Source organism: Ixodes scapularis, unplaced genomic scaffold (assembly GCF_016920785.2).
Source record: "Ixodes scapularis isolate PalLabHiFi unplaced genomic scaffold, ASM1692078v2 PGA_scaffold0__279_contigs__length_252992795, whole genome shotgun sequence".
NCBI classification, from domain to species: domain Eukaryota; kingdom Metazoa; phylum Arthropoda; class Arachnida; order Ixodida; family Ixodidae; genus Ixodes; species Ixodes scapularis.
In genome coordinates this window covers 78,504,409-78,515,502 of record NW_024609835.1, presented here as the reverse complement: position 1 = coordinate 78,515,502, position 11,094 = coordinate 78,504,409, and positions in this window count along the sequence as shown.

Below are 11,094 nucleotides of genomic sequence, written 5' to 3'. Positions count from 1 at the left end.
AGTAGCGCAAGGTGACGTGTGTTATTTTTTATCGGCAACGGTAATGTGACCCTTTTATTCTTACGTTATTCTTACTGTGGCGCGTCGCTTTATTTCCAAATACCGAGTAACGTATTTCATCATAGTTTTTTTTTTCTTCTGTAACGCCTAAAACACTGGTTCTCTAGAGCGCGCATCCAGCGATGAATGAAACTCAGCTGAATCACTGTTTCTTTGCATCTCCTGTTGAAGCTGCAGTCGACCGCGCAGCGGCCTCAGCTTATCTAACTAGGTAATGCCAGCACTGTGTTATCGCCTTCGCATCGTCATGTGTGGACTGACACTTTTCACGTCAGCGGCAAGGAAATATTAATGGCGTTCCAAAATCTCCTTTTTTTTTTAAACAAAAGAAAATATTTCTCGACTTTAGACGCCCCATTTTGAGAACTGCAATGAAAAAATATATATTAAAGAACTAATATAAAACTGAATAAAGTTTTTTTTTTTTTTGATTTGTGAACCAAGTGTAAGAATTATGCGTACGAATATCGACCACGGGTCGATCGCGCTAAAGACGGCAACAATGTAACGGCAACTCTTTTTTAAAGGGAAGCTAAAGAACTGGACAAAAAAGTGAGTAAGAGGTGAATTTAAGCGTATTTTTGTCCCGTGAATTCAAATATTACGAGCTCTTGAGCCTAACGTATCAATTACCGCGAGAAAAACAAAATAACCAACCGCTGGGCGTGACGTCATATCCAGAAGATTCAACTACATTGCGCGTGCCTCTTGTGAGGGAACGCGTGCAGCGTTTTTGAATGCTCGGGGAAGGCCTGGAGAAGGCGCAGAAATGTCGAGATATACGTATAACACTTGACGACTCCCTCCTCCCACAGAAAGCGCCGGGAAGAAGGCGAGGCTTCAACTCTGTAGTGAAAGTGCTGTTGTAGCCACTTAGTATATCCATCTGTATAATAATTTTGATGTTCGTGTAGAGGAGGCGTTCCTTTTTTCTCTCTCTCTCTCTCTCAAATACAGAACCACTTCAGTTTTTCTTTAAACATTTCTACTAAGAGAAGAGAAGGCAATGCTTTAAAGAATTCACATTCGAAAAAAAATTGTCGAGAAGAAATACTGCGTGATCTTTGCGGGGTGAACGAATGTTTGCGAACGAAACTTCTGTGTGTGCATAAGCGCAACGAAGTGTTACTCGGAGGACTCAGTGTTCGATGAGCGCGGCGGAAAGCCCAACTGGGGACAGAGAAGAAGGGTGGTTCCTGCATTTCAATTGCCCACGAGTGCAGTGACCGTCCCGGTTGCACAATCTTTCCCGACAAAAGGGAGGCCGGCGCGTGATAGAACTTAATGCTGCGGTAGTTGGGTTCCCCGACGTTCCAGTTCCAGGAAACTCCTCGGGGAACAATGGCGATCCTTTTGAGGCGTTTTGAGTCTGCGTGTTGTTTGTACGTGCGAGCTGGCTCTGTGCGGCTGCCTCAATTAGGGGGGATCCCTGTAGTCGATATTCACTTTAAGGCGAGAGCCGTTAATGGCGAGGTTTCGCACCAGATGCAGAGTGTGTGTCTGATGTACGTCGTGGCCCGCTAAAGTTAACGGGAAAATGTCTGCGATAAATATAGCGAAAACTTCTCTCGCTAAATTTAGCGGCGAAGTTCTTCATGATATCTAGCGTTAATTTAGTGTCACGTGACGTCATGGTGCCGCGGGACGCCACCCTGTGACCTGAACACAGGCCGCCGAATTTAGCGGGAGGTAGGTCCGCCGAATTACCACAGGAGTTAATCCGTCGGACATGGCGAAGTAAATGTGTGCGGCAGTGTGCAGGGTCTCGGCTGTCTCCACAGTTGGTGCTTTTTGATTGTCCTTATGCAGACGGAGAGCTCATTTATGAACGAGCCTCTGAACAGCATTTAAAAAGTGCCTTAGCGGAAACCATGGAATGTGCGTACTTCTGTTAAGCTCCCGTGAATTGCGCCGCATGGAGCATGTAGTAGCGCTAACATTTCGATTTGCCTCGCGCTTCTACATTCCAACGCTTAGAACTCCTACAATAATTGTTAACTGTGGAGGTATAGTGAACAGAATAGCGCACAAAACGACAAGGACCAACTCGCCCAGCTTACCACACTTCTGGAGTATATCTGTGGAGGCTTTCGGTAGAAGCAATCTTAATGTAACTAGACTTTATTATAGTGAGAGCAAAATGGATGTCTTCCAACCACACGCAAACTGTTGCTTCGACACTTAGGGAAACAAACAGACGGGGGCAAGCCTTAGACGTATCTACACCAGTAAACTCGTTCTATGAAGCCCTGATGTTTTGTGCCTGTGCCCATTTGTTCAACCTGTAAGTGTCTTGTAATCTGGTTTCTAGTATATCCCCCCGTCGCCCGGCACTATAAGTGGATATCCTGGTGGTGCCACACTGACAGGTTTAAAATACTGAAAACAGGACGGCGTTGAAAATTCAATTAGCGCTGAAACAGAATGTTTACACGCAGTGAGTTGTAAAACTTGGTATGTTTCATTCATTGTTGCTTGGCGCTATCAGTAATGATTATCTGCCCTTGGAACGCTGGAGTGTCATGGGTAAGCACTGATCCTTAGCTAAGTGGGCGCGCGTGAAGATTAAGCCCGAGTTCTCGTCGTATCCCAGTGTGCTTTCGAATTTTGGTTTGAGGTCTACTTCAGTAATTAAAATTAGTACCATTTATCTAGGTGATTATTGTTAGGTCTCTAGACATTCTTCTTCTTATCTACTCCAGACATGGCGAGCTCGACAGCATCCTGTGTCACGGTTTAGAATAAGAATTGTTACGTGTGGTTTTCCCACGTTTTTTTTTTTTTTTTTTTTTTTTTTTTTTTTTTGCGTATTAGTGCTTTGTATGGTATTTTTGAAAAGGTATAACAAAAGGAAGCACCGAGCTTCGTAATCATCATATACGCTAATTATTGTGATTGAGGTGTTTCTGTTCACCAACGTGTCTTCTCAGAAAAAAATAAAAATAAACTGTGATGTGTTCTCGTATTAACACAATTTATTCAAAACCACAGATGAGCATTCAAATGCCGATACTTAATTCACTTTTACGGTTTATATATGTTTCACTAACCCTTCTTGCAGCGATAATATTGAAACCAACTATGCGGAAATCTCTTACTCCTGATGCAGCTATCTAGATTATGAATATAAAATATAGGGCAAGATAAAAGTTTTCCTGTGGTTAACAGACGCAAACACACACGCACACACACATACTCGCGCACACGTACTCGCACACACGCACACACACGCATACACACGCACACGCCGGCCCACAGATACCCACACAGAAAGAACTTAGAGGAACTTAAGTTGATATTAAGACGCCTCAACGAATTAGCTGATTTGTCACAAACTTGAAGCATAACATACCAACGCTCACTGTAACATAAGGTGAGATTCGCCTGGACCTAATGCGTCACGCATTGGGCCCAGACGCATCTATGTTCCGTCCCTTTTAACGGTGGCTCTACAGATTTCTCAGTGAGTCCAGCGATGCTTTTTTTTTCGTCCATGATTTGGTGAAGGAGAAACATAATTAATGCACTGAACTAGACACTTTGAAGATGAGTTCCATCAAAAAGACCATTATGCATTTCACGCAATCAACTCAGTCAACTTCGGTAAATAATATGGGGTACAGCAAGGAAAACGTAAATAAGTGTCATTATCGGCCAAAACGATAATAAGTGAGGCATGTGTATGTATCTAACAGATATATTATTATATATACGCATGAAACACACAAAAAAAGAGGCTTCGTTTATGGAGGCAACCCCGAAAGGACCAGCATGAAGTGAGAAGTGTGTGAGCACTCGAGCGTCAAGCCTCGCTGTCCAAAAGTCGGGTGGTTGCGCACGGAGGGTATAAGTGAGGTTGTAGTAGTGGATTTCTGCCACGGCTCATTGACCAAAGTCTAGAGAAGACAGGAAGCGGAACAGTTGAAAAGTTTGAAACTTTGCTGTTCCAGAAAACTGCCAAGATTTTTTTTTTATTTTGCTTTTTCTTATAATATTTTTTTTTCTTTTGCTGTTAGTCGGGGGCAATCACTTGGGGGAAATTTGTTTCAGTAATATTTTGTGGGATCGGGGTGGGAAACGAAAATGTGTAACTGTTTGCAGGCACAGTGCCGCCGTTTCAAGTCTAATTCTTGCCAGATAAGATGTGAGTATACTACTATTGCAGCAGTAACTCATTTCGTCGCTCTGCACTTTTGAAGTGCTTTTGTTTCACACAATTAGGTAGGAAGTAAATAAGTTGATTTGTGCATACGTCCGGGCGAAATATTTAATTTAGAACAAATCTAGAACTGAAACGACAAATGATAAGAATAACAAAAGTAATTTGGCAGGATAGAGTAGAACTAAAACGACCTATAACTTTGGTAAATTACTATATAAAACTAACTTAATTAGAATCGCAACTACTTTTCTCCAAAAACGTGTTTCCAATTAAAAATAGTAAGATGATAAAAGTATTCAATTAGAATGTTGCATTTTTATGAGAATGTAACATATAATTACTTCTTCATAACTTTCTTTGGAGAGCTACCCGACGCCAATGGTGCTGAGGCGATAGAATACTTGCGCATTAAGATGTGTCTATTTCTTGTGTCACCGATAAATATTCCTGAAGCAGCATTGTACATTTGTCACATTTCCTGCTTTTCTTTCCTCTACTTAAGTAGTGATATCATATGGGATCTGAGTTCTCAGTATGACACGCATTAGTTATGTTGTTTTTTGCAACATCACCTAGACTTTACGACAGTTTTAAGTAAAACGAATATAGTGTTAGTTAACCGGTAAAAATTTAATGAAAGCTTAGATCTCAATTACTATAAGAACAACCGACAGGAATCGTCACAAGGGATCAATATGGTAATCGATGTCATATGGTTTACACTTTTTTTGCATTTTGAGAATAGAAGGCACACTCAGTTTATGCTGGGCATTACGGCACTGTGGATTTGACAGCTGCACAGTTATGCACCCACGTTTTGTACCTTGATGCTTACTCAGCATTTTTTTAAGTTATACGAGCTTTCCGATGGGTAATCAGGCAGACCCTCAGTGTAGTTCACCCTTCAGTGGCTATAAAGCAATGCTCCAGTGTGCCATACTAAAAAAAGTAGTTGCGATTGTACTTTAAGTCTTGCGATTGCTGTGGATACATGTGAAAAAATTTCAGCTACAATTACATTAAGCCACAAATATTAAGTACACTAAAACGTTACTTCAAAAACAAGTTAATTAGAGTAACTCAATTATTATAATTGAACTACTAATCAAGTCGGGAACGGGAAGAATTCAGCTGGATGAAGGGGATTCTGAAAACTTTATCACAATTTCTTTAATGGTCGTTGTAACGGCTCAAACAATATAAGCTTCTTCAAAACTGGGACAGTGCCATGAAATATTAAACAGATATCAATGCAGATTTTAATTAGTTCCCACGTAGTGCAAAAGATTTTCAAAATTAATAAAAAAAAAGTATCAATAAGCTAATCGAAATGTAATGAGAATATACTCTCAGGGTAAATTAGACTCCATTTATACGTGTAGTAAGAACTGAGCTGCTTGCAAGACATTGTGGTATACCGGGAATACCATAGCTATTAAAATATATGAAAATACCTCCTTGGATTCTAACGTCTTGGCAAAAATGCTCCAATGTTTGTGTTTTTGCTTTTGAATAAGGCTTTTAACTGCCTACAATTTGAAGCCTTATTCACTAAGACAAGTTGTAACCTTACGATCGAAATTTTTTATTCATCGCTTTGTTTTAGACACCCTGCTGGTTCATGCGACGGAGTTTTTTGAGGCTAGAGTATACCTAACCTCTGCTTTAGATATTTTTTTTGCTATACTACCACGCAATGTTTAGGTCCTCTCAAGCGTGTTTATATACGGTTACGGTATATCAAGAGTCATGTTTTTTTATTTTTTCTCGAGCTTCAAAGATGCAAATAATAACTAATCAGAATGTAAAAGCATTTTCAATGATGCTATGTTCACAAATGTTTCAGTCACATTTGATGCCCTCGTTTCTCGTAGTAGAACAACCTGAGCAATAAAAAAAACCTGTCGTAGTAAAAAAAGCGATGGATTTGATCCGCGACATCCTAAGCGACAATCAGCAACATACAAAGTATTCATTAAAAACGTCGCTCCCATCACGAGCTTTCCCGCCTTTCCTAACATTTAGGCGCAAGTCGCATGAAACCTCCACAAATGACCACGAGTTTATGCCGGAGGCCAGGCGTTTACTGACTTCTTAGCCTGTCACCAACTATGGTATAAAATTAAAAACTAGTAAGATTGCGCTCACAATGGGGGGACTTCTTTTGCTTCTCAAAGTCAACTTCAACCTCGTCAACCCGCTCTTCCTCCCCTTCTTCTTTTTTTTTTTGTTTGTTCGTTTGTTTTGTTTTGAGGGAGAGTCGGCAGAGCGCAAAGCTAAGAAAGAGTTTTGGAGTAACCTACTTTAGTCAAACTTTTCAGGTTCTTCCCCACTACGTAAAACATTTACTCCAACGAAGCCCAAACTGCAACGTACATTCCATTGAGATACTCTTTATGTTAATTTAAAAATATAAGGTTCATGGTTTATTCAAAAGTTCCGGCGAACCCTGTTCCGCGGCACCTGATACGACTTTTGTATATAGCTGTCGGTCCCTAGCTCCGACGTCCCACTGAGCAATCAATCAAGTGCCCGATACCTAAATGTAGGCGGGAAGGCGCGAGGCTTACTGAGGAATTTTAGAATCAATTCCGCACTTGGGAAGAAATGCTTTTTTTAACTGTGGTTTTTCTCGCTTTAGAAAGACAATGTCACGAATTGCACGGAGGAGGCGTTAATGGCGTGATAGCGACCTAGTAAAATAAACAGGCCCACGCTTTACCATGCGGGTCACACCCACTTTAAGCTAAACTAACGTAATATTTTAGTTGGCAGGCACATGGCTTAAAAATGTGCGACTTGACTTTCATCGGATATAAATTAATAATGTGTACTTCTGATTGATTTTCAAGTACTCTTATTGCATTTTGAGCTCTTCTAGTGGGCGTGCTTGATGAGATTATAAACCCAGGCGTTTAGAAATGCCATGTCAAAACCCTTTTAAATGCATTGCTATTTGTACTTTCATTAAGTAAAATCATTAAAGTGTTACTGAGAACCCAAATTTTTTTTTTTCCAAAATAGTTAGGATGACCCGTAAAGTTAAGAAAAAAGTAAATACTGAATGATCTGTAATGCTAAAAAAACAATTTTGATGTTTGCGTCGAAGCCTAAGGCGTATATGGTGAACTTTCACCTCCTTACCTTTCCTCGTTGCCCCAGAGCGGAAGCATGGAATGTGGAAGCTTCACCTCGGTCTCGCGTTGTCTTCATCTCCATAACCGCTTTTGCCAGGGAGAATCGATCGGTTTTCGAGAAATAGCATTGTATGGTCCTAAACACAACTTGGCCGAGCACACGATAGTATAAAGCCCCGGAAGGAGAAGATAGCGCAGCCTTTTCTGCCTCTGCTGCTACTCATCTGGGTCTTGAGGGAGACAGCAGAGGGGTGCGCTACGCCTTTGCAGACGCCCACCGTAGTCCTGGATTTCGTAAATTGGTGTAGTCTTTATATGAAAAAAAAAGTCGATTGGTGAACATGATTATCTGCAGTCTTACAGTGAGCACTCAAAAATATGAGCCCAAACGAGCAATTGCCGGGCCGGCTAAAGGGCGACACATGGTGCTGAAGTTACGCCAACGCAGCGGGATCACGATTGCCTGATGTGTGCCATAATTCTAACACGTGCGAGGTGGACAGACAGAAACCGTTCGCGAAGCACGTTTTCAGATCGCCGCTGATCTGCCTCAGATTTTCGCCCGCCACTCATGAGTGTGCATTTGCTTGAGCGTGTAGAGCAGCGATATTATCTTTTAAATACGGTAGCTTTTCTTTCGGACAAGGCGCGGTTCTCGTCTTCTGAGGTGCTATTGGCTTCCGAGGGCATTCCAGCTATGCTTTATATTCGATTACTGCTCAGTATTGATTAACATGGCTGAAACTCGGGAGTCAAACCTGGCCACATATATGCAGTTTAATGGGATACAAATACAAAATACTAAAATTTAAAAAAAAGAATCAGTGCTGACTGAATTTAATCAAGTTTAAACAAATATCTTTTGTTCCCATGAGCAGCCATAACCTTTGCGTTACCTTATCCATGTTATTTTCCTTTGTCGTTATTCGCTGAAACACTAAGGGGGTAAAAGCAAACGAAAAAGTGGTTGCACATATATGCAGCAAATTGAGCTGTTTTGTAGACTACAAATATAGGGTACGACGAAGCTAGTGTATCCCATCCCGGGTTCAAATGTGAACATAAAATATAGAATTTTTAAGGAATCCGTGATACTGTTAGAGGTATGTTTTTATCGATGCCGGTGCTGTAGATTATGTTGCTGTATATAGTAAGCCGGTTGTACGTAATGGTGACTTTACACTTACGAAAAAATTGCTGCGACCGAAGCGAATCCAGTGGTGGCGGAAAACAGGAAGTATTTACATCTATCTCTGCCAGCGGCGGCCGTTTCCTCTTGATGCGTCGCATCTAAGCGAAATTTATTGTTGTCTGCTGCTCTCGGCCACTCTCAACAAGATTTCGGTGTCGCTCGTAATACGCCTAGTTCGAGTAGGCTCAACTCACCTTGTTGACGCTGGATCGCGCACCGCCGCGCTCGTTTTGTACATAAGAGGAACCGCGCGAAGATGCTCAAGTTTTAGTGCGACGAAGACGAGACTGCGACGATTCCGTGTTTCCTACTTAGTATGTAGCAGCACATGCAGCCCAAACCAAAGAAGCAGCGGTACACCTTTGGTGGTAGTGCCTCCCCAAGACCGCGAAAAAAAAGGCACGCGCGCTCTGCCTCCTTCCTTGACTTCCCGCGTTAATCAGGTGAAATATTTTCCTAGCTGTAAACGTTGATGTAATTGCTAAAAGCAAACAGGAAGAAGAAACCCTCCCCGCTTCGCCCAGCACCTCGAATGAACGCACGACCCTTTGTTTGAAGTGGACTCTTCCCGCTGAATAGCTGACATCGTTTTGGTGATCCGTTGATTCCGCTTTGTTCCTTCATCGTTCCACTGTTATTTCTTGTGTAGTAGAGAACTGTGGTATTTGAAGAAAGTGTGTTCCCTTGAAGCCGGTGTTAGTTTGAATGGTGCCGAACTACAGCGTGTCAGACGCAGTCGCCGTCTCGAAGTGGTGCATTCTGCTTTATATAGCACTCGAATAATCGCCACACGAATTATGCTGCATCGGAAGGCCCTTACGTTTCATTAATTCGGTAGACTTTTTTTAAAGAGGCGACGGAGATTACAACGTAGTTATGGGCAATCATGTTAGCTATACAATCAAGATTTTCCAAGATCACGACCATCCATTTCCCGTGCGGCTACTTACTGTGTAGCAGGAGATGCAGAGCACACCAAACAAGCAGCGGTCCGTTGGCAATGGCGTTTCATCTATGCTGAGAATATACGGAGAGTGCATGCTGTCTCCTTTTTCGTTCTGGCCGGTGAATGTTTATCGGGCCGTGAAAGACGCCATTGCTATAAACAAAAAAAAAAAAAAAAAAAAAAAAAAAAACGGAAGGACGTACTTGGCAACGCAACTTCCGACAAACGCTTATTGGCTTGCGTGAGGCGAAACGCTTAGCATGACGCGAAAAGTGGTTCCCGGACCAATCCAGATTTTCCGCCAGTCACGAGCGGATTTTGCCACTAGGCTCCGAATTCCGCACGTCGCCGGCACAGATCCGGTCGTGAATTTGCAGGTGTAAACAAACTATAAGGGGCGATTGACTGATTAATTCATCATGCATTGTATATGGGAAAGTAAATTTATTTTGGACACGTATTTCAAGCGCAGCTCTTAGGCGCTCGTTCCCGTGTTTCGCGGCGTCGCCTTCGCGTAACCGCGCGCGTTGCATTTTTGGACGTCACAGACCTTTACACCAATTCGATTCCCTGCTAAATTTAGCGAAGAAACTGAATTGGTGTCTAGGTCTGGGACGTCCCATAATGTAGCACTGCGCATTAAGTTTCCCCCCTAAATTTAGCGGTAAAACTGACATCTGATGACCTCAACACTAATAAAGTTTCCCCGCTAAAATTAGAGAGGAACTGAAGTGGTGTTGGGGCGACGTGAAATAAATTGTCCTGCTAAATCTAGCGGAGAAACTGAATTTATTCGTAGGTGACGGGACATTAAATTTTGTAACGTCATCTTCTCCGCTAAATTTAGCGGGGACACTGAATTGGTGTTGAGGTCGCATGGCGTCAATTTTCTAGCTAAATTTAGCGAGGAAACTGTGTGAGGTTATGAAGGAAGAGGATAGTCCTCCGCACCTTCCTCCTCCTTTTTCGCCCCTCCTCCTCCTCTTCCCTTTCCTCCTTTTCTGTACCCTCCCACCCTCCTCCTGCATGCCCTCCCGTCACGGTATGTCGCAAAATCAAAATACGTCAAAAGTTGAGCTCTAATTTTGCATTCCAGGGATTTGTTAACGTGTTTCAATTTTTTCGTCTCAAATTGACTGTCAGAAATAAAAGGAACCGTGAAATAAAAAAAAAAGTATTTATTTCCCGCAACTGCAGACGACTAAGCGAAATCTCCAGACAGTCGATCCGATAACGCTAAGTGCCACTTTTAATAAATAATACATATTTATTTTATTTTTTGCAAACTTTTTGTTCAAGGGATGTTTCATTCAAATCCTGCATAAATTTCTAAAAATTTAAAGACATGGCTTAATCTTCTTAGAGCAGATTATGCCGGTCCTGATCAAAGTGAACTAAAAATATGCGGCAAAAATTAACCGAATTCATTATTTTTTATCATCATTGCTTGCACCTTTGATTTGTATCGCGTGCAGGACCCTTTTATTTTTGTGCTTCACTTCCAGAGAGTCCCAGCTAGAAAAATCTAGGCCGAAATATTATTTTTTTCTTTGACGGTTATACGGAAGTTGTTTTTGTATTTTATGTTATGTTCTGA